Below are 18,886 nucleotides of genomic sequence, written 5' to 3'. Positions count from 1 at the left end.
TGGCTACGGAACCCCATTTTGGGCGTGTCCGACACGCTCTTGGCCGGTTTTATTTTAATATCTTTCTCCATTATTTCAGCTGTTCAATTAAAATATTTGTATTGTATTCTCACCTCACAATGAGCATCTAAAAAGAGCAGCACGTCTCCGGCTGCTCTCCTGGCTCCCATCAGTCTCGCCGCTACTAGCCCCTTTCGCTCTTGCTGCGAAGAATCTCCACTTTGTCCAGCTTAGCAACTGCGTCCTCTAACTCGCGCCCAAGGTACCTCCTGTCACTTGCATCATCTACTAAAATTACCTTGAAAATATTTCGTTTTAATGTTAACCTTTTTTGCAATTCTGCACTTAAAATTGCATTGTTTTCGTCCTACACATTTGTAAAGTCATCCTACCTAATCCTAAGTCAATCATACCTATTGCTACTAATATGTTGGGAAGTATCTTTGACCCAAAGAAATATTATCATATCAGCCGCTGATCGTCCACTGTTGGACATAGGCCTCCCCCAAAAGACTTCCAATCGCTTCGGTTGGTGGCTTGCATCACCCACCGTGAACCCGCGACTTTACCAGGCGTATGGCCTAACGTTAGGCGCTTCGATCCTTGAGTAATTTATTTATTTATGACTTATATAGTGTTTCTAAATTTTTTGCACATGAGTAACTACTTATATATCTTTTAACATGTACTTATACATGTTATGCACATTAAATGTTCCCAATCTATAATCTTAATGATGATGCCATTTTTTGCGACTTTGGGATGTATACATATCTTTGCACTTGAATGTACCTACTAAGTTCCTGTATCGATTATGACGAAGGTTTTGTGACCGTCCTGTCGATGATTTTGTTTTTTATGCGTTTTCATATGTGTTTTTTACGTTTCTGAGCCAAAATGGCAAAAACGGAACCCTTATAGTTTCGCCATTGTCTGTCTGTCTGACCGTCCGTCCGCGGCTTTGCTCAGGGACTATCAATGCTAGAAAGCTGTAATTTTGCACAGATATGTTGTATGTAAAATATGCCGACAAAATGGTCCATAAAAAAACTAAAAAAAATTTTTTTTTGTACCTTCCATAGACGTAAAGTGAGGGTGTTTTTTTTTTCTCATCTAACCCTGTAGTGTGGAGTATCGTTGAATAGGTCTTTTAAAACCATTAGGGATTTGCTAAGACGATTTTTCGAAATATTAAATTTTAAAGTGTAAATTTTTATTAAAATCGAGCGCCCCCTTCCCCTCTAAAATCTAAACTGTGGGTGGAAAAATTTGAAAAAAATCAGGATGGTTAAGTATATCACTATAACGGTTAAGTTTGCTTGAGAATTATTAGTAATTTAAGAGCAAATAGCAGCCTAAGGTATAAAATACACCTAAACTTAGAAGATTCCGTATAAAATACGAAATGCTTAGAAAAATATTACCTAATTTTTTCGTAATGGCTACGGAACCCTATTTAGGGCGTGTCCGACACGCTCTTCGCGGTTTTACATTCGAACTCTCAAACAATATCCACTGAAAATTTGCAAGGTTCCCGCCAATTTGTTTTTTTTTAATTTCTTACTTTTTTTACCAGAGTTAGTAGCCAGTATAATAGCAGATATTTTTACCCGCTATCTGTCAAATTTCGGATGGACGCCAGGTTGGCCACCAAACACAAAGTTTTGTTTAAATATACGGCTACCTACTTACTGTTTTTGGTAGGATTTAGCAACAATTTTTTTGTACGCAATCTGTCAAATGTCATAGACCGTCAGGTTGAGGATCCTAACACTAGATTTTTTTTACACATATGCATGCAGGCTAATTTTATAGCAAAAAATACTTGTGTTACCTCTTTGGTTGTGTGCAATTAAAAAAACTAAACAAATGTAAAGGATTTTTTTTACATTTTTTCTGTAGAGCAGAAAAGTCCGCTTTGTGCTGGGTATTTAGTGCGGTTATGATGAAATTAAAGCATAGTTAAAAAAACTTTCCAATGATTAGGTTGGACTTGGTTGCGTTATTGGTTCCTAGGCCAGAGTCCATTCAAATCTGCACATCCTCCTTGTGCCCTGTAATACAAAACAACAACAAATATATCACCTGATTCAACAACTTCTCAGGAGATCTCATAATAACTGACATGACTGTTCGCATCAGCGTAGACCACGCTTCATTATGGAACACAATGATAACAGTCGCTGTAGGCAGGTTATCCAGGTTAAATTTCACGCTTTTACATCTGTAACACATTCAATATTACCAATTCATTTAAATACTATAAAGTGGCGTAGCTAGGTACCTAGGGCCCTGGGGCAAAAAACAAAAAGGGGTCCACTGCTATCAAAACTGGTAAGGTTTTTTGAAGTAAAATCATTATATATACAAATACTTTAAAAATACTAAGCAACTTTATCATCAGCTATAAAGCAGAATTTCGAGGGCCCCCTGAGCTTGAGGGCCCCGGGGCACTGCCCCGCCTAGCCCCTTGGTAGCTACGCCACTGAATATGTACCGCGCAGAAATGGGCGAGCGGTTATGGTGCTCGAAATATTGTAATCTGAACACTGTCTTATTGATTATGAGATAGGTATGACTTGACCTTGACTTGACAGTCGTGTGTAGATCATTTTGAGTAGGTACCGTAGCCGCTAATTAAATATTCAAAATTCAACTTTTACGATGACAACTTTAATAATTAATGACTTTAGAAGGGTGGTGACCCATATCACAAAGACAGCATGTCAGCATATATTTATTTTATGCCTTGCGAAACGAGCGCTAACTGTAAGTTACCTACGTTACATATTTTTGCTTGCCCATTATTTCAACCTAAATTTGTCACTAAACTGCGATACTCTTAATTATTATATCTACCTATCCCTAAGAAATATATTGGTCTTCAAATTAATCAAATCTGTTTCTAAGTATGAGTCATCAGATATGTATACCTGTATCTTACTTAAATTATAGTTTGATCATCAAAATTCGATCACCAAATAATAGATCTGTCACCTATTAAAAAATCAGTTCCTTATTCGATGCTTTTACCTATTCTGCTAAGGCGTAAGAACGGATTGAACGAAAGTACTGTCGCTATAGGTAGGAGATGTATAGAACCGAACATTTTTTGCTAATACTTGTATGATGAATATAAATGTTTGTAGTAGGTACTTGATTGGATGTTTGTATGTATTTTATTTAAATACATGTGTATGTATGTCTACCCGTTGTTTAGCACCCATAGAACAAACTTTGCTTAGTTTGGGCTGGGTCAATTGGTATAATATGTGCGAAATTGCGAATATATTTTTATTATTATTTCATTTATTGTATATCATTATCGTCATATTTCAATTCAATTATTTGATGGTCAAAGTTATTTTTCAGTGATTATAATTAATCTTTAGGAAGCCATTTCGATATTGTTTGGTGATTCAGTTTTAGTGACACATCTATTATTTTGGAGCCCAAAATAACTATTTGATGATCAATATTAATTTCAGAGTAATTTTACATAATATTTAGGTACTTAACCGTTTTAATATTATTTGGTGATTCAATTTAGGTGACAGATCTACTATTTTAGGAACAAATATTAGGTCGCCGAAAATGGATTTATTAGGTGATCAATAAAATCATACCCTTTTGTTTTCATGTAATAGATACGGGGGATAAATACTTAACGTAACGGTGACATGTCACCGTGACTCACCGTCAAAAGGTGTCACTGTGACTTTTCACAAAAGAACAACGTTACAAAATCGGTTCCCCTTGTTTACGCATGTTTTTTTATGTCATAATTCTATTTTGCATAATCTGTTTACGCATAATAGTATTTAAGGGCAACACACACAGAAAGCGTGCGCGGTCGGGTCGTGTCCGCGCGTGAGTCGCGCGGTTCGTTGTATTCACACAGAGAGCGGGTCGGACCCGCGACGGGCCCGCAGCGGCTATCAATGTTGCCAGTTTCTGACTTAGTCCTTAGAAGTGACGACTTTTGCTTAAATCTTAGCGACCGCAAAAAAGTTTTGACGAATAAAATGGTTTATCTGGCGACTTTTGGAGTACAAATTAAAACAGTTTCTAGAACCAATAATAGATACACAAAATTATACAGTGCCGCGAGATATGTGGAAAACGACAAACGCGCTTGCGCACCAAGGTCAAACTTTATTTACTTAATTAAATCCAATTTATGTAATGATGGGCGATGGATGAAATTTTTAAAAGTGGCTGATTTTTTTTTATCGACTGGAATAAGCTTATACTAGTCAATGGAAAAAAATATCAGATTTTTCTGTAGTACCAATTAATTAAAAAAATAAAATACTTAGATTTTATTCTCGCCAAAATAAACTAGTTACTGCGCATGAATACGGATTTTAGGGTTCCGTAGCCACAATGGCAAAAACGGAACCCATATAGTTTAGTCATGTCTGTCTGTCTGTCTGTCCATCCGTGGGTTTGCTCAGGGACTATCAATGCTAGAAATCTGTAATTTTGCAAGGATATATGAAAACTGTCCCGACAAAATAGTACAATGAAAAATTTAAACAAAAAAATGTTTTGGGTACCTCCCATAAACGTAAAGTAGGGGTTGTTTTCTCTCATCCAACCCTATAGTGTGGGCTCTTTTAAATTAAAACCATTAGGGGGTTACTAAGACGATTTTCGATTCAGTGATTTGTTTGCGAAATATTCAACTTTAAAGTACAAATTTTCATTAAAATCGACTTTTAGGGTTTTTAACTTTAGCTTTAGGGATAAATATTTTGAGAGTTGGTAACTCTGCGCTCAGCCCGCGCGGTGTTTGTGACGACGGGCGACGGGCGCGGCCCGCGCACGACCCGTCCCGCGCCCGACCCGCGCCCGCGTTCTGTGTGAAGGCGTCCATATAAGTGTTTTCGCATAATTAATATTACGAAGAATTATTTAACGCATAACCAATGTTAGCTACTCTGCAAAAAATGTATAAAATCCTTTACATTGTTTTAGAATTTTTTTAATTGCACAACCAAAGAGGTACTTAACACAAGTATTTTTGCTATAAATTAGCCTGCATGCACATGTGTAAAAAAAATCTAGTGTTAGGTTCCTAGTAACTATAGGTTAGGTTGGGTTAGTATTTTGTAAACGCGCGAAGCGCCTTATCTAGGCGGAATAAGAGATCCGCGAAGCGGAGCTCCGTCGACTTCCCCTCAAGTCGTTAAATTTTATGAATATTTGCTTTCCAGACATAAAATTAGTGGTAACTATATTCGGAATAACAATTTTATACCTATAATACAATCTACAAAACAATGTTATATCATTCAAATGTTATACTAAACAATTTATCTACCAAAAATATAATTAAAAACATTTACGAGCAAAAAATTTTACAAAATTCAATCTTTAGACAAAACGTTATGCAAAAAAATATGTTACGAAACAATTTGATGCAAAATAATTTTAGAGCAGCCGATATACACACTGTGTAGTTTGTTTATAAACAAACTAAAATTACGGTTTAACAAATACGCAAACTTCAACATTTTGATTTTACTGTACGTACGCGTCACCTCTCATGTCAGGTAGGCTTCTGTTAATGGAAATTTTATCCAGCAAATATATTGTAAAAGTGCAAGGAGAACAACTCCCGGGCCGGGATGATTTCGCTTTGCGCTAGCTGTACAGGCTGTCCGCCTTCCCCGACACCGGGCACTGGAGCATACTTGTTGCTGTTTATTACTTCTGTAACAACGTAAGTTGGAAAGTAAAGAGAGAGCGACGGCCGGCGAAATTGCGATTATGCGATCCTCTTGCTGGCTGGCTATAGGACAACTATAGGACAACAGTAGATAAAATTAATATAATTTATTGAATTAGGAATTTAACGCCTAATGGAGGCGGTGAGGACCATATGAATCAATAAAACAATCACTTTGCTCACGCGCATTTTTGTGAGTAATGTTTGAAAAAATTAAACTGGGTACTTGGGGATTTTCAGCGACAAATTTAAATGTTAGTTTTTGTTTGTAGTACTTGTACTATTACTTATTCTGTGTTTGTAGTCTAAAATCTGGTAGCATGGATGGGTACACTACATAAATACGAAAAACTAAATTCCGAAAGTAGGAATCACGAATTTCAAAATACCGATTTTTATAATTCCAAATGTTTTAGAACTCCTAATATGACTAATCCGATTTTTCATTAATTCGATAATCTAAGGCTTAAAATGTCGATTTTCGAAATTCCGAATTTTAACACATCGAACAATAAGAAGTCCGACTCAATAATAATCTGAAATGTCAAAAAAAATATACGATCACTGAAATACCGAATTTCAAAAATTCCGAATATCATTACACCGATCAATAATAAATCCCAACGAACGCTTGTGGCTTACTTCTGCGACACGCAATTCCAACCTAACCTAACCTATGTAGGTCATTTACCTAAATTGATTGATATTCATTCAAGATTCGAGATTCAACATTCCGATTATTAAAACCACGAAGTTTAGTTTGCCGAATATCTTATTTCCGAATTAACAATGTCATTTCGGAAAATCGATAATCGGAATACTGTACCTACTTCGGCCCATTAACATTTCGTGTTTTTCATTCTTCAGAGTTATAAGAATCAGATATTTAAAAAAAACGATATTTTGAAATTCGGTAAAATAACTTTCGTGTTTTTAAGTAATCGGAATTATATTGTCTTAGAAATTGTGAAAATCTGAATTAGCAAAATTCGGAATTAAATATTTCGGAGTATTTGGGTGTCCCAGCATGAATGGAGAATAGTTGTGTTGTGTAGTGTGGGTGGTGGTGATTGTGTTATTTGTGTATGGAGGTGAAGGAACTGCCATGAACAATATTTCTTGAATAACCGTAGGTATCATAAGGTTGCAGGTGAGGTGAGCAAAGTGATTGTTTAAGTAAAATTAATATAATTCCATGACAAAAGAGAAGAATTGAATTTATAATTCTATTGATGTTGTTTTGAATAAATACGTTTTTGCGAAAAAAACAACTAGAATTTGACCATGTGACTTTATTCCTGTTCAAGTTAAAAAAAAGAAACGCATTTGTAATAGTTTTTTGTTTAATTCAACCTCCTACCATCCTCAAAATGCATAATTTTATAATATGTTAGAAGATTATATTCTTATGTCAATCGGGTCAAAATGGTCCAAAAATTAATGCGTCTGGACTGTGCGTAAATGGGCACTGACCAAGGTCATACAATTTACCAACGGACTCCTAAAGTATATCAACAACTTTCACACATTACTATATTAATGTTGATGTAACTTGAGGAGCCCCCGAGTATAATTTAATATCTGGAAAATTCAAGTCATCTAAGTATCAACATCGTTTAATCAGTGTGCAGCAAGCGTTGTCAGCCTATTTTTTTTATTTGCCGCGGGTTCTCGTGGACAGCTTTGGCTGGCCAGTCATTCATTTTTAACTCACTTCAAAAAAGGAGGAGGTTCTATGTTCCAATGTTTGTATTTTTTTTATGTATGTTCACCGATTACTCAGTCCATTATGGACCGATTTTCAAAATTTTTTTTTATTCGAAAGAGTTCTCTTCTGAGGTGGTCCCTCTGTCACCAAGACTACAAAACCCTTGAAAATATTTTTCTATTCTTGTATAAGAAAGTAGTAAAGTTTGCTGCTAAAAATAAAAATCATAATAACTTTATGCAAATCGGTGATATCGCCAAATTAACCTTGATTAATAAATATTATGGGACAATTCACACCAATTGACCTAGCCCCCAAAGTAAGCTTATCAAAGCTTGTGTTATGGGTACTAAGCAACGAATAAATATAATAATATAGATAGATACATACTTAAATACATAGTAAACAGTAAACACCCAAGACCCGAAAACAATCATTCGTATTTTTCATAGAAACATCTGCCCCGACACGGGAATCGTACCCGGGACCTCAAGCTTCGTAGTCAGGTTCTCTAACCACTAGGCCATCTGGTCGTCTAAAAATGGTTTTGGATGTATTATTGTAGATTTTACAATATAGTACCGTTGTGATCTGTAAGCTTTCGCCTACAAGTAAGTGAGAGTAGTAAGTTTACCTTAGCTATAGTTTTCGTGGTTGATCTACAGTGCCCTTAGTGTATGTTTTCGGTTACAAAATACGTCTCGATCGCGTTCGCTTTAAAATCTCAATTTGTATGGAAACACGAACATCGCAAACGTTCCGCTAGAGGCGCTGTTCGTGTTTGCATACAAATTGAGATTTTAACGCGAACGCGATCGAGACGTATTTTGTAACCGAAAACTTACACTAAGGGCATAGCAGACGTTTTTGTGAATAAAACTTAAAACAGCGGTCACGCGTCGCGCGGCGCACGGCCACTCGGTGCTGGACGTACGAGTAAGACCGGAATTTGCCTACGCAGGCCGGACGTTCAAGTGTACAATCAGATAATTACTAAGTTAAATATTGCACAATAGCAGGATGTTAATTAGTAAGAGATAACAATAAACATACTTACCTTCAGATAAGTTGCCTCTACCCAGGCCTCCAACATAGTGTCCCACAATGACTCTCATGCCACTCTTATCCGTTATTGTTTGTCTGTTAACTAGCCAACTGTAAGAAAGAAAGACAATTCTTTAATTTGGAACCTTTGACATCACAGACAAACTGTTCAACGAACTAGTTATCAATTAATGTGCAGTTTGAATATAAGGGGTGCTATCAGATGGATTGGGCGTAGTCAAGGAATTAATTCATGTCATGAGCCACCGTGAAACCTTTTCACAGTAAACGTCATCATAATGTTTCACAGTAAAGGAAAAATCATAATGGCTTTTCCTATGAGAAGGTTTCATGGTGGCTCATGAATGTCCTTGACCGTACCTACCAGAAAATATATGGTCCATAGAAAATATGTTTTGGATATTTTAGGGGGTTTGATTGAAGCCTCCAATCCAATCAAAATTGTGCTTCGTCGTCTAAATCAGTGGAAGCCAACCGGTAGATCCCGGGTATGGTATGTTTAGTTGATTGTGGAAAGGCAGAAAAGATACATGTAATTAGTACATCATACAGAGTCAGTAGATCCAATAGATCTTGGACCAGCCGAAGTTGGCCACCCCTGCTCTGCATTATAAGTTGAATCTATAAAATAATTACTTTTTATATCCTTCACGGTTTTTCTTCATAGTGTTATGTAGCTCCAGACTCACATAAAACATCATATTTTGTAAGAAAACCATAATTAGTACTAAAGAAATTATTTTCTTCTTTCGGCTTCTGCATAGCAAATACAAAAAGTCCTGTGAATAACAACAACAATAATGAATTCTAAGAAACACTGGACGTGGACAGTCGCTTTTGATTATTTTATTTATATTTCAAGTGAAGTCAAGCATACAATACAACACATTTATACAATACACATACACAACAAATCCAAATAGATAGATAGGTAGATACATAACAACATATAAATAAACTAACAGTTCAGTTCATAAAATTCATACGCAAGACGACAGATAGTGCCTAAGCATGAGAATAATATTTTCACCTCAGCAGCTCAAACAGGCAGGTTTTGGTATGAAAAATCAGTGAGCAAAATCGCATTTTGCTCACTCCGTGAGACAAAGTAGCTTTTTAAATATATTTTTTAAATGCTGAGGACAGTGCTGGGTCCACTCACTGAATTCCAAATATTTGAACTTGACTTTGATCTGTCACTTTCACTTTAATATGAAAAAAGCCAGAGATAGGATGAAATCGATACTAACTTCTGTAGGTCTGAAAAAAAAACAAATGTTCGGATAACATATAACTGCAAAATTACAAAACGTCTGTTATATTAAGTATAGTACATTACTAAAGGGATTTAGGTAGTAGCACTTATTGTTCGAAGCTTGTACGGTGCTTTTCTCAAATATAAACTAAAAAAACTACAAAGATAAATTAAACGAATATCCTGCTCAATTTTACTTTTTTTCTAAGTTTTTTTTACTTTTTAATTAAGCAAGAAGCATTATACCTACCAACCTAATAAAAAAATACTGTGTTGACCTTTAGCATTAAAAATATATCAATAATGTTTTAATTATAATAAGAACAAATTCAAAAACAAAAACACGTGAAATTTAAAAAAAAACACCGCTGCTCTTGTTTTTTTTTAAATAAAATCGTTCCGTATACTTACTGCCTACATCTTAAAGTTCGATCAAATATTTGTCAAATTGAATGAATTTGCAAGTAATCTATTTATATTTATGTTTCAAACAATAAAAATCCTAATAAAATCATATTTAAAGGTTCATTTTTATAAAAACATATACGTTTATTGTTCCACCCTTTTAATGACACAAAGTTGATGTTTTATATGATGTTACGTCGAGTTACATTTTTGAGAAAAAGTTTTAAATATGAGTAAGTAACTACTATGTTTATTTCTTAACAATCGGATTATATTTTAAAGTTTTTGATATTTTTTGTCTTCTAAATATGTGGTTTTATATTACCCTTTAATTTAAATGTTCTCGCTGCTCAGGTGAAAAGTTGTATGTGTCACACGAGACCAAAGTGTTTTTGCATCTCGTGTGTTTGAATCCCTCGTTGATCTCAGGATTCTAACCTAGAATCACTCGCTATCGCTCATGATTCAATTGTAGAATCCTTCGCTTACTCGGGATTCAAAATCAACACTCGCACCAAAAAACGACTTTGCTCTCTTGTTGCACAAATTACTATTATATGTATGCATAGTTGCTACGCAGAAAGACGTAAGTATAATATATTACTTCGCATAGGGATAATAAAAAGTGAAATAAAATTTTACTAAACTTTCCTTGCAATTAAATTACGGTTATTTTTAAAGGCAATAGGTGCAAAATAATTTGAGATTAGTGTAATTATTTCCAGGAATAATCCTTTTTTACAGTGACAATTTTGCATGTAACTAATTAATAAAACCACTGATATATTAAACTGAATAAAACAATACTACTGTAAATGTGTTCTGTATTTAATTTCCTTAATTCAATTTGGTTATAGTTAGAAAGAACTAAATAAAGAAACAAAATTACATTTATTCACAACACAAGACAACAATATTATTATGTGTCATTACGGTTGTGAATCTGATACTGGCTCAGTATAATGCTGACGCGAAACACCCCAGCGTAAGATTCTGGCGCTTCGCCGGCCGCTGCCGCGGAACGCTCGCTTCACGCGTTGTTGTGGTCGCAGTTCTAACCTAACCCAACATGCAGCTGCTGTTCTGTTCTGGCTCTTTGCCTGCTGCTGTTACAGCACGCTTACTTTGCTGGCCTTACTCTCTTAACCCATTCTTATGGTAGCTGTTAGTTTCTTTAAGTGCCATTACGCCATGTTAAAGTTGTTACATACGTGTATGCCTAGCTTTAAGTACTTTATGGTTGCCATAGATAAGAGACGAAGATAGCTGTGAATGGAGGATTGATTAACATAATAAATATGTCGTCTTAACAAGAAGTGATTCTGGTTTTATTACATGGTGTCAGAAGTTTGGTGAAGAAATCAGTCATAAATATTAATAAATCATGGCCGACGAAGATAAAAAACACACTGAAAAGAAGAAAATTTCGTTCGTTGGGAGCGTGGGGCCGCTGTCGCTGAAGGGAAATTTAGCGGCCAATTGGAAAAAATGGCTGCAATGCTTTAAAATATACATGGTTGCCGGTGGTTTGGAGGATGAAAGCAATGAAAGAAAGGTTGCGATTTTCCTTCACCTAATAGGGGAGGATGCATTACAGCTATATAATAGTTTTGACCTGAGTGGAAAAGTTACATACGAAACTGTTATTGACAAATTTGAAGGTTATTGTGTACCAAGAACAAACATCACATTTGAAGCGTTTAATTTCTTTAACCGGAAACAAAAAGAAGACGAATCGATTGAGGATTTTATTACAGACTTAAAAATAAAATGCAAGTCATGTGAGTTTGGTACACTTGCGGACAGACTTGTAAGAGATGTGTTTATTTGTAACCTCAATGAGAAGTACCAGTTTATCAGAGAAAAATTATTACAAGAAGAGAATTTAACGTTGGACAAAACAATATCCTTATCCAAAACATTAATAATGTCACAAACACAAGCAAACCAGTTGAGCAAGAAAGATTTAGAATCTACATCAGTCTTATATGTCAAATCCAAAATGCAACAGTCACAAGCAAGTCCACTGTCGCAGTCACGTCCAGAGTCACAGTCTCGTGCGCCCCGTCCACCGTTCCAGTCTTATTCACGTCGTCCTATGTCACAGTCGCATCAATACACACAGTCACAACCAGAACCACGCTGCGGGAGATGTGGTCAAGTTCATAGATTCCGGTGCCCAGCTGCAGATGTTAAGTGCAGGAACTGTCATCGTATAGGACATTATGAGTCTCTCTGCAGGTTCCGGAATGCCAAGGTACACTATGTCCAAATGGATAATTCCATTGATGTACCGGAAGAGTCAGGTAACTATGACTGGAACATTAATCTTCACATAAATAATACAAAAATAGTGTGTACATTAGATACAGGCAGTGATGCAAATGTCATGTCTATAGATGTTTATAATTCATTAAAGATTTCTAACAGTCTCATGCCCAGTGATGTCAGAGTTACATCATATAGTGGAAATAATGTCAAAATAGTTGGTCAACAAGATATTTTGTGTCAGTACAGTCTAAACAAAAAGCTATTGTCAAAAAAGATTAATTTTATTATTGCTGATGTAAAGTCACCTACAGTCATAGGTAAAATCACATGTTCAGAGCTTGGTCTAGTTCGTAGAGTCTATAGTATTGCTCAATTAAAGGAGATGTCAAATTCATATTCTGAAACAACTTGTCACAAAACAAATGTTGCAGATTCTAGTGAGAAAAGCTTTAATAAATCAAATCTTGTGTTACAGGATTTATTGAAAAATAATGAGTCTGTTTTTGATGGATTGGGCTGTCTACCAGGGAAATGTCACATTGCTGTTGATCCTAATGTCTCTCCGAAGATTGATGCTCCACGCAAGATACCATTTGCCTTACATGACCGTCTCAAACAAGAATTGGATCATATGGAAGAACTAGATGTCATCACTAAAGTAACTGAACCAACAGCTTGGGTGAGTTCTCTTATATTAGTTGAGAAAAAGAATGGTGGACTTAGGGTGTGCCTTGACCCAAGAAATCTTAATCAAGCAATCTGTCGATCACATTACCCAATACCCACTAATGATTATGTGCGCTCAAAGCTACATGGTGCTGCTTACTTCTCAACACTGGATGCCAGTAGTGGTTTTTGGGCATGTCAACTAAATGAAGAAAGCTCAATGCTATGCACATTTAATACACCATTTGGGCGCTACCGATTTAAACGACTACCTTATGGTGTAAGTTGTGCTCCTGAAATCTTTCATAGAATCATGACTGATACTTTTGGAAGTTTGCCTGGGGTCTTAGTTTATGCCGATGATATATTGATTTATGGTGCCACCCAAGAGATTCACAATGAAAATCTCAGGAGGGTAATTGAAAAAGCTCAGGAAGTAAATTTAAAATTTAACAAAAGCAAGTGTTGCTTTGGCACTACTGAAATAAAATACTTAGGCCATGTCTACTCAAAAATGGGCACAATGCCTGACCCAGAAAAGGTAAAGGCTATTAAAGATATGCCATCACCAACATGTTTAAAAGACTTACAGAGATTTTTGGGATCCTTAATTATTTAAGTGGGTTTCTTAAAAACATGGCAACTGAAACAGAACCATTACGGCAGCTTTTAAAAAAGTCAAGTGAATGGCAGTGGAATGCTAGTCACGAAACCATATTTAGTCGTCTAAAACAATTGATTTGTGTGGCACCTGTTTTGGCCCATTTTAATGTAAACAAACCGGTGATCTTGTCTGTTGACGCCAGTCAGTCTGCTGTAGGTGCTGTTCTTCTTCAGGAAGGTCATCCTATATGTTATGCATCCAAAACCATGACAGTAAGTCAACAACGAATGGCTCAAATTGAGAAAGAACTATACGCTATAGTTTTTGGCTGTCTTAGGTTCCATCAATATATATATGGACAAAAAATAATAGTAGAAACAGATCACCGTCCTTTGGTTACTCTTTTTAAAAAACCATTAGCGGAAGTACCTACTCGTCTTCAGAGATTAATGCTAAAATTGCAAACATATGACCTACAAGTACAATACATAAAAGGATCTGAATTGTACATTGCAGACTCTTTGTCCCGAGCTGCTTTAACCGAGACCAGTGAGGATGGGATAGACGAAGACATTGTCATTCATGTCAATCTTTTAATGAAGAACTTACCCGTTTCAGCTGAACGTGCTCAGTGGATAGCTAAAGCATCAGAACAAGATGAAGCTATAACACTCCTTAAGCACTACTATAAACAGGGGTGGCCATCATGTCGGTCTCAAGTCAATCAACTAGTATTGCCATATTGGAATCACCGTGATGAGATACATGTCGTGGAAGACCTTGTATTTAAAGGCAACAGTCTCATAATACCTACGCAGCTAAGGTCAGAAATCCTAAAAATTATTCACAGTGGACATCAAGGAATTGAAAAATCAAAAAATTTTGCTAGAGGCTCAGTTTATTGGCCACTGATGTCACATGACATACAAAATGTAATACAAAGTTGCCCTACATGCATGTCACACAGAAGTGCTAATCCACCTGAACCAATGATGCCACAAAGTGTATTAAATTTTCCATGGGAGAAGATTGGCGTTGATTTTCTTTCATACAAAAATCAAAGTGTCTTAGTAGTAGAAGACTACTATTCTAACTATATTGAAGTAGCTAACATGAATGCTATAAATGCTAAGTCATTAATTAATGCTTTAAAGCCTATTTTCAGTCGACATGGGATCCCTGTTATTTTGCAAAGTGACAATGGGCCACCTTTTAACTCTGTTGAATTTCGTCAGTTTTTACAAGAGTGGGGCATTCAGCATACAACATCTAGTCCACATTTACCCAGATCCAATGGTTTAGCAGAATCAGGAGTGAAGATTATTAAACGTATACTGATGAAATGTGATGAATCGGGTTCTGATCCACATTTGGCCCTGCTACAATACAGGACAACGCCAAGAAGTAATTTACCATCGCCTTCTCAACTACTAATGTCGCGTTCGCTTAGGACACAAATGCCTGTCGTCCTAGAGCATTTGAGACCAAAATTGGAGAATCAACAAGAATATTCAGAAAAGAAAACGCACAGTAAACAGAGACAAAAGTTTTATTTTGATAAGAAAGCAAAAAACTTACCAGATATACATGTGGGAGATTTAGTTTGGTACAAGAAAAATCCGCAATCTAAATGGATACCTGCTAAAGTAGTAAATAAGTGTAAAGAACCTAGGTCATTTATTGTGGAAACAGAGGATGGAGTTACTTACCGTAGAAACCGCCAACATTTAATGAAATCTACCATCACGCCGTTGGATTAATCCCTGAGATTAAGAAACATGAACAAGAGATAAGGCCTCAAGAAAGACTTAAAGTGATAACAGAAGAACTGAAGGAGGAGCAAGTGGATAATGAGAGAATAATAGAAGTCGAAAGAGCAGACGGGAGCACAGGAGAGACAGGGAACTCAGTAAAGGTGACAAGAAGTGGTAGACAGATCAAACCACCTAGCAGATATAATGATTACTACTAGGTTAGTTAGTTGTTTATGTTAATATGATGATTATTATGATTATAAATGTTTTTAAAAAAAAAAAAAAAAGGATCATGTTACATACGTGTATGCCTAGCTTTAAGTACTTTATGGTTGCCATAGATAAGAGACGAAGATAGCTGTGAATGGAGGATTGATTAACATAATAAATATGTCGTCTTAACAAGAAGTGATTCTGGTTTTATTACAAAAGTCAGTGCTATTTAAAATTGCGTGAAAATACAATAGTCCAAATTAGTATTTTGCTATGCCATTATGCCATATAAAAATCGGCGATACTAATGCTATGCTATTTAATATTCTGCAGAAGTAGGTATATTCGGTGATAAGGGCCCGGGCCCATTTAGCGTCTTTCGAGCGTCGTCGTTTAGTAAACGCCCGCGCAGCGCCGATGTAACGTTCACGTCGCCGCCGAGATGCCAGCGTCTCGTTAACGCCCGCGCAGCGTCGACGCGGCGTCAATAGGGGAGGTGCGCTGCGCTGCAGGGCTAGATAGACGCCGGCATCTGTCTGACAGTTTCGCCACATGACGTCGTGGTCGAGGAGACGCTGCGCGGACGCGGATATGTAATTTAGCCGAATTTTAAAGCCCGAAATCTAGTCCATATCTATGTCCGAAAATAAATTAAGTAGGTACTTACTATTTCTTAAGTAGTGTAATGTTAAATAAAAAAAAAACAGTAAATGGTAAAACAATATAATTATGACTAGAAAAAAGGTTATTAGGTTAAGTTACAATTGTATTTGTAACGGAACGAACAGCCACCAGTAAGAGGTGATGGGCAAGGCCATTAAAAAGGGGGACGCGGGGGGCAGAGCCCCCCGCGTTAAAAACAAACAATCTATCCCCCTTTTTACCTGGATAGGTTCGTTAGTTACCTTATGTCCCTCAGATTAAAAATAGAAGCCCCGCATGTCAAGTTTGCATCGGCCCGAAGGGCCAAAAGTACACAAAAGTAGAAGCTTTGATTGGGAAAAAACGCTACTGTGAAAATAAGCTTTGCGACCTTGCGACACGCTTACAGGCGTCGGTTGCGACTTGCGCGCGAATCAGCTGGTTAACGAAGCGTCACGGAAATCCCTGAAACCGTCTAATCTGCTAGTTGGCAAAAGTCATAGGCCGGCGCCACACTTGACGGAAATTCCGTCGCGGATCTTCCGCGATGAACCTTATTGCATACTACGCGGAACGACCGATCTTCCGCGTAGTGTGCCCGCTAATTGTAACTTTTAAGCAATAACATGTATTGGCGTTCCGTCAAGTGTGGCGCCGGCCCTAATCGGCACATCTCTTACTTGCCATAGCTTATCTTCAGAAAAACACCAAGGCAGCCGATTTCACTGAGACTTGGTAGAAAGCCTCCAAAGTAGTGGGAAACAGGTCTGTGCAGAATCCAAGATCCTTTTTCTGAATCCGAGCTTACCATTATTTATGTAGTATTTAAATTTAATTTTCAAGTATAAAAAAATGGCATGACAATCATTTACAATACCTACCTTAATTTTATTTTACATAGAACTTGTGCTTATACTTTAAGGAACACCCGATAGGTTCAACTGAACCTAATTGAACAACGAATGAGAATTAACTGAACCAGAGCCACCAGGTTACTACGAAATAAAATTTCGAATCGTACCGTCCCTCTCACTCTCGTATAAAATAACAAAAGCGTCAGCGGGACGGCAAGATACGAAGTTCGAATTTTGCACTTCGTGGCCTGCCATCGCACAATTCACATACAACATACAATACAACACATTACATTACAATGCTCTGTGTGGCTGTCACAACAACGCATTAAGGACAATAAGTGTTATTAGTGTCAACTGTCACTAAGTAGAAATGCTTGGTTTACACGATGTAGAATAAGGCCACGAAATAGAAAGGTTAAGAACGAGGTAGGTACTTACAAGGTACAGTCAGCGTCATATAGTACGTAGCAGTCAAGATCACCAAATATTTGGAAACATACAAAATAGTCATTACCAGTGACTCAGTCAAAGCGGTCAAATTGTTCGAGACATCCATCGTGTACAAATATACCGGAGCACGCCCGTCGTCAAATACTTTATAACATTCAAGCCGACATTAGTACCGTAGCAGCCAAAGTATCCAAAAGTATGGGACACCACAGAAAAAATGACTTTATTACATACCGTATAAGGTCCAATTATCTGGTTAGCTAGTCATCTTTAATACAACGTGAACGGTGTTCTATTTTCAGTCTCTTGGTGCAAAATGCACATGTCATTACCTTTTTAATTAAATAAAAACTCTTTTATATTGTAATTATACTGGCCAATTCAAGCCATATTTAAAAGGAAATCCGTTAATCCGAAATTCTGACAATGTAAATAAAAATGTGAAAAAAAGGCGTCAGGCTTCAAATGAAAGAGACGGAACGATCACTGACAAGTTGGTACTCTTTTCGGTGATTGTCAAAACGAAAAGTCGAATCTTATTACGTGCGTGTTACCTAATGTTATTTCGCACTCAACTCGAGATTAAACCTTAAACCTTATAAATAAAGCTCAGTTTTCTAGTGGGTCCCATACTTTTGGACATTATGGCTGCTACGCTACCAGTGGTGATGTGCGTGCTCCGATTTATTTGTACACGATGGATGTCCTGAGCAATTTGATCGCTTTGATTAGGTCATGTTATGTTAATGACTATTTTGATGTTTCCAAGTATTTGGTGATCTTGACTGCTACGCACTATATGACGCTGACTGTACTGTTTCCATAAGCTATCTATAGGGAGCGTCAAAGTTCGCATTCTCTTTGCAAGTCATACCGTAATTTTTGTCCGAATCATCGTTTGTCATATTTTTTTTCCCACTGAAACCTTAGTTTTATGAAATTTTTAAATAGTCATCCTATAGAAAACTACGAGTATGGGTTAGGTTAGGTTTGTTATATAACAATTCAGAACAACTATTATATTCAGTGAAAAAAGAATTATGACAAACGATCGTACTGACAAATATTACATTCGGACTTCCAATTAGTATGCGAATCGATAGGGACCCCTGTCTACAGCCCCACAACTTTGTGCGCGACCGTCCCTAGGAATGAGACGCCGTGGCGGGGGCGAGGCAGCACGACATAATCAGCAGCGCCGAGCGCGTGATTACACAAGTAGATAAATTTGCCAAAGATATAATATCTAAACTAAAGATAAG

General features: G+C 36.7%; 1 long non-coding RNA gene across 1 annotated transcript; it reads left to right on the top strand.

The window, feature by feature from the left end:
- The first annotated feature begins 11,435 nt into the window (after positions 1 to 11,435).
- On the top strand, positions 11,436 to 15,445 carry LOC141440989 (uncharacterized). Its single transcript, XR_012452769.1, has 3 exons — positions 11,436 to 12,473; positions 12,914 to 13,117; positions 14,327 to 15,445. It is a non-coding gene; the product is annotated as an uncharacterized lncRNA (long non-coding RNA).
- Positions 15,446 to 18,886: the final 3,441 nt, after the last annotated feature.

This window comes from Choristoneura fumiferana, chromosome 23, assembly GCF_025370935.1.
Source record: "Choristoneura fumiferana chromosome 23, NRCan_CFum_1, whole genome shotgun sequence".
Taxonomy (NCBI): Eukaryota; Metazoa; Arthropoda; class Insecta; order Lepidoptera; family Tortricidae; genus Choristoneura; species Choristoneura fumiferana.
The sequence above is the reverse complement of the archived record's forward strand: the minus strand, read 5'-3'. Positions and strand labels throughout refer to the sequence as shown.